The following is a 6000-nucleotide window of genomic DNA, read 5'->3' on the forward strand; positions in this document are numbered from 1 at the left end:
TCGGATGATGCAACACCTCCAACTTCAAGGTCCTCCATATGGACCTTAATAAATTGTGAGCTTTCCTCTTCCTCTCCTCCCTTCTCTCCTCCCTTCTCTCCTCTCTCTCTACTACTCTTCTTCTACTCCTTCTTTCTTCTTCTTCTTCTTCTTGTTTTTGAATCATTGAGGACAATGCTTCCCCTAAGTGTGGGGGGGGGGGGCTAATAAAGTGTCTAGAGTCGTAGTGTCCAAACTCCCTTGAACTTTATTCTTTTGTTTTGTTTTTATAGTGAAAGGCATGACTAGTAGCTTGTTTTTAATGTAAAAAATTGGCATGAAATTTTTTGTTTTGTCTCTTCTTTAAAGGTTGCTTCTTGTACATGAAAGTAGTTTCTTGTGTTTCTTATGTTCTTGCTATACCAATGTCTTGTTTTATTGTGAAAATCTCCAATGAGAAAAGCACTCGGTTGCAATCCTTGAGCAAATGTATGAATAGGTATTTTAAGGAACACGTTCTATCTTTAGTGTTAACTTAGACCCTTTAAAGTCTTAAGAGTAAAAGTTGAAGGTGAGAAAAACACAAGAAGGGGGGTTGAATTGTGTTTTGAAAAATTCTTCGTTTCTCCTAAAAACCGAACACACCGATCGAAGCTAAGTGAGACAGCCTTCGAAGTGATGATCGAATCTAAATGCAGCGGAATAAAACAGAGAGAGAGAAGAAGAACGACACAAAGCAATTATACCGGTTCCTTCCACAATCCGAAGTAGTCCAGTCCCCTTGCACTTCCAAGGAGATTTCACTAAGAGTAATATCTCTGATTACAATTGCTCAAGCACACAAGCAAGAGACTTCCTTTGCTCAAGCACACAAGCTAGAGACTTCCTTTGCTCAAGAACACAATCAAGAGACTTCCCGCTCAAGCACAACCGCAAGAGACTTCCTAACTAAACAAAATTACACAGAAAATTGTTTAAGGTTGAACACTTGATATACAATCGAGGTGCTCACAATATAAATCGATACGGTACTCAATGGACTTAAGAATTTCTAAGATATGACTTTGAGACACGAAATTCTAAGTGAATGCGTAACAATTTCAGCGAGAGGTTTGGCACTTGTAAAAATGTTGTGAGTCTTTTGTTCAGCGTTCTTGCCTTACCAAAACTCTAAGTCTTCACTCCTTTATATAGAGGTGTGAAAGAGACGTTGTGAAATTGCCAAGACACCAAAGAGTCGTTGTTGAAGCTTGATCTTTCACCAATGATATTTTGCTCGATTTGGTTGTTGTCCTATGAAGAACAAATTTGAAATCCATTCCTTATCCAAAGGAACATCTTTGCGAGCGAAGCCGTATTCGAAGCCGTTTTCTTGTCTTGTAGCGTGGACACAAAACGGAGTAGTGGAGAAGGTGGTTGTACGGTTCGTACAGAGGTACAATGTCAACGCATTCGTCCAAAATTGCAAGCACATGCCTTCAAACACCTTTGAAGTGACCGTTGCAATGTTCCACTAGTTTTCCGCTATGTTTTCGAATCCAATAGACGGCTTTTGCAATGTAGATTCTTCAATCTTTGAATCTTTAGCAAATCCGGTTGATCTTCGGCTTCGGTGAAATGACTTCGATGAGGCGGCTTCGATGATGCGGCTTCTACAGTGCAGCTTCGATGATGCAGCTTCGATGATGCGGCTTCGATAATGTGGCTTCGGACCTCTTGTCTTCGGGAGCACTATTCTTCAGAGCACTATTTCTTCAGAGCAGCTTGACTTCGGGAGCGCTTTTACTTTCGGAGCGTATTGCCTTCGTAATCATCTAAGCTTCATTTTCTTTTGCTCTTTATTTGCTCATTCAGAACCAATTAATGAAGTAACTTTTTAACTGTGGTCCCGTACACTTGAACAAATATTAGCTAGTCCAATTTACAATTTTTAATACCTTGTTATCATCAAAACTCTTTGAGGTTCATTGTTAAACACATTTTGTTCCAACAATCTCCCCTTTTTGATGATGACAAACAATAGTATTTAAAATTGGTCAATTGTTGTTAATCTAATTAACGAGATGACTTTGGGGTTTACGAGGTTTGTAAGCTCGTAGTCCGAGGTTTGTAAGCTCTAACTCCCCCGAGTCTAATAGTTTTTAAGGTGAGGTTTGTAAGCTCCCCTAAGTTCTATCCAAGTTAATTAAATTCATTTTTCGCACAATAATATCGAGCTTAAAAAAATTGAAAGAATTGACTTATAGATAAGAAGAATGGTTTAATTAATTTTATTTGAAATTTGATACTTCACCCTTTTTGATACATCCTTTTAAAGGTAAAACAAAAAGATAGAAATTTTTCAAAATTTTCAAAAATTATTAATGGGGCTCGCAGCCTTTAAATACTATCACATATACTCCCCCTTTTGTCATTAGCAAAAAGACATAAACAAAAAGAAGAGATGAGAAAAACATAAGATTAAAGGTTCAGAGCATAATTCAAATTATTTTAAAGCATATTAACCATCTTCAAAGATTAAATAAACAAGCATAGCAAGCATTATTATCAAATCAAATAATAACACACAAGGTATAAACAAGCTAAAGATTTTCAAAAGCAAGAAGAATTCGAAGCTTATAATATCGAAGCGAAAAGAACTAAATCGAAGCAGAGATGATCAAAGAATATTAAAAGCCTAAAGAGAAAAAAAAAGCTAAACGTGTGCAACTATGGGTTTGGCTTATTTCTCTAAAATCTTCTTTAGAAGCTCTTGAACATCGGCATACTTCTTGTCCATATCTTTTCTCGTAGTTGTCTTCTCGATCTTGGCTTCTTGCATATCGGCTTCCAATTTTGATATCTTCGGCTTCGCTCTAGTAGCTCGTTTCAAGCCTCGTCATTTTCTTCTTTGAGCACCTGTTCTCCCGAGCTAGAGCCGGTTAGGTGCATCAATCTTCTCCAGATCTCGTAAGGAATAATCGGATGCAGCTCCTTAGGCAGAATTCATCGGGTTCTTTGCCTCTCGATACCGAGTGGATTCTTCACCCAAGTACCAAGAACTTCAACATCTCCAGTATTCTCTTCTATTCCATTCAACCAATCTTCCAAACCTTCGCTTGGCTTGCTCTTGAGCCTCAATGCAGGAATCATGCAAAGCCGAAATCGGGTTGACGACCCTTTCTTTATCCTTCTCCATTGCTTCGATAGCTAACTTAATGACCCAAGTCATTTCTTCCTACTATCGGCTCCGAGAACTTCGTAAGCAATATCTTCCCACACATCTTGTAGTACTTGAGAGTCCAGTAAATGGTGGGAGGTGAAGGTTGTTTAGAGGGTTTTGGAGGGGCTAAGTGTACAATGGGTAGGTTTGATGATGATTGGTCATTTGTAGTTAAGGATTGGCTAGTTGATGGTTGGTCGGAGTGGGGTCAACTACCATATCGCAGGCATGATCATTTTGATCATCCTCGTAGTCCGTGTCCATATCACATACACCAGCATGATGGGTGATCTTGATAACTTGTACCGGTGAAGGAGTTATGGAAGCGAGAGGTTAGCTCGGGAACAATGTGTTCGGGAGCGGCGGTTTCAGTGCGGGTTCGGGAATGGGTTTAGTAACCGGTTGTTCGTGAATAATATGTTCGGGAACGGTCTTTTGAGGAATTGATTGTTCGGGAACGTATGGTTCAGAACAATTGGTTGTTGTTGTGGGGGTGATGAAGTTGTAGGTTCAGTATTGAGGGGGTGAAAAGGCTTTTTCGGTGAAGGTTTTTGTTGAGGGGGTCTTCCGAAACAACGTTATCGAAGCGGATGCTTCGGAGTTGTCTCGCAGGCTTTTTCTCGAGGTTGAGTTAAAGCTAGATTGGGGTAGTTCACCTAGATAATGACTTTCTAGGTGATCTAAAAAAGAAGTGTCTTCGAAGGAATAGAGGATGTGGTACAAGATGTGTGAGAAACTTCGAGGTACCTTAGATAACATTACCGAGTTATCTACCGCTTCGAAGTTCCAAGATTCGAACTTGCTCTACATTTTCATCATCGGCTTCATCCACGATTAGTATTCTTTCTCCTTCCGTTCTCTTTCAAGTTCTTTCATGGCTTTCACTTCTCGCCTATTTGCTAAAAAGTCATCAGAATGTTCCTTAGCCATTCTCTTCATGGCTAGAGTCACTTGAACCATGGAGCTTTTCTTGTCAAGTGGAGCCTTCTTTCTTTTCAGCTTAGGCTCGCTTCTTCTTTTTCTATTTCTTCAAGAGCTTCCTCCACCGCTCTTCGGTGATTACCCGATCTCGCCTTACCCTTTCTTCTTTTCGAGGAATAGAAGCAGCACCAACCTTCGCCTCTTTCCTTTATCCTTGGCGAACCGCATTCACTTCGGTACTTAGCAACTTTTTGCTTTTTGGTTTTAGCAACAAGCGGCTTCGACTCGGTACTAGTTCTCGGCCCTCTTTCCTTTAGTAGGAGCAGCCTCCTCCCGAGGACTTTCCTCTTCCTCCAAGACATACTCACCGCTCGATTTAGCTAAGATCTTAGGATTGCTTTCCATAATGATGGAAGGAAAGTCCCCGATAATCTCGTATTCACTCGTAGTCATTTCCAACCACTTTTCATCTTTAGGGGCTGTCTTAAAATAATGCATGGAATGCAAGGTCCTTCTACCGATAATCTTCTCGGCGGTAGAGGCCTTGAAGCATTTGTCGGATGCATCCCTTGATTTCTTTAGAACCTTCAAGATTCTCCTTGGTGGAAGATTTCGTACAATAATCTTCCATAGGGTACTTGCTTTCTTCCTTTGATAGTGCCTTCATTGATTGCCCAACAGAGATGATCCATGACATATCTTGGGAAGTTGATCTTGTTCTGAATTGCCATGAAGTAGATAGCTAGTTTCGTTGGAAATTTGGTTGATCGCATCCTCCTCCTCTCTCGAAAGAAACAATCGTTGCGTAACTTCACCAACATTCGTGGTGAATCTCCATCTCTCGATGTCTTGGCTTTTGAATTCCCACCCAAGAGCAAGTTGCAATAGCTTTTCGAAGGATATCTTCCGCCTTTACTATTTCTTGGAATCTTCCTTCGCATCCACTCGCATGCTTTAGCGATAATCTCCTCGTGATGGTTACAGAATACCCATCACTTCGTACCTTATCTCAAGGCTACCGAAGGAAGTGGGATTCAGCTCTATCTCCATCTTTTTATTCTTCGACCCATCTTGTTTCCCCGCTACCTTCACAAAGCTTTCCGTTGACGATTTCAGCTCTCAACCGTAAATCTTTGACCAAGTTCACATAAGTTGGCCCATTAAGCATCTTGAAGTATCCGGACAGCTTCGAGTTTCTACATAACCTTCCATGTCCACTTCGTACTTCTTAAGTGAAGCGAAGTCCACCGGCGATTCTACTTGGACAATTACGGATTTCCATGGAATATCCATAGTCTTTTCTTTGTAGATCGACCCGGATCCCGATGCGCCTTGCTTGCTTGACGTAGATTACGAAACTTTTAAGCTTGATGATGCCATTTGATGATGATTGAAGAAGATTTAGAGAATATAGGGTTCTAAGGTTTTTGCGCTTACTTCGCAAGAGGTTTGAGAGCAAAATGTGTTTGTTGTGAGTGAGTAGTGTGTGAATTGAAAAAGTGTTTAAGAGTAAAAACATTTGCAATTCAAAAGAGACAAACAAACATAACATTAATGACAAATTGGGGGCGCGTGAAAAGTACTTTCAAAGCTATTAAATCATCATTGCCCTTTTAGTTATACACCAACACATACAAGGCCACGTAAGAAGTTCACAGAGTAACTACCAAGTTAGTGGGCCAGAAGTTACTTTTAAAAAGTAACTCCCAACGTTTCCACTAATTCAACTATTCGTAAGCAATAAGTCCAAATCCGGACTTCGATGCCGACGTCATCATCGAAGCGAGTTTTCCTCGAACCTCAATACGTAGCTTCGATGGACTACCGCTTATGAACTAACTTCGTAACCTAAAATCCTATTCAGAGCAAGCAAACTTTAATCGTACACGTAGTGCATG

The sequence above is a fragment of the Medicago sativa genome, chromosome 6 (assembly GCF_051527215.1).
Source record: "Medicago sativa cultivar Bolivia chromosome 6, Bolivia_mono, whole genome shotgun sequence".
Classification (NCBI taxonomy): domain Eukaryota; kingdom Viridiplantae; phylum Streptophyta; class Magnoliopsida; order Fabales; family Fabaceae; genus Medicago; species Medicago sativa.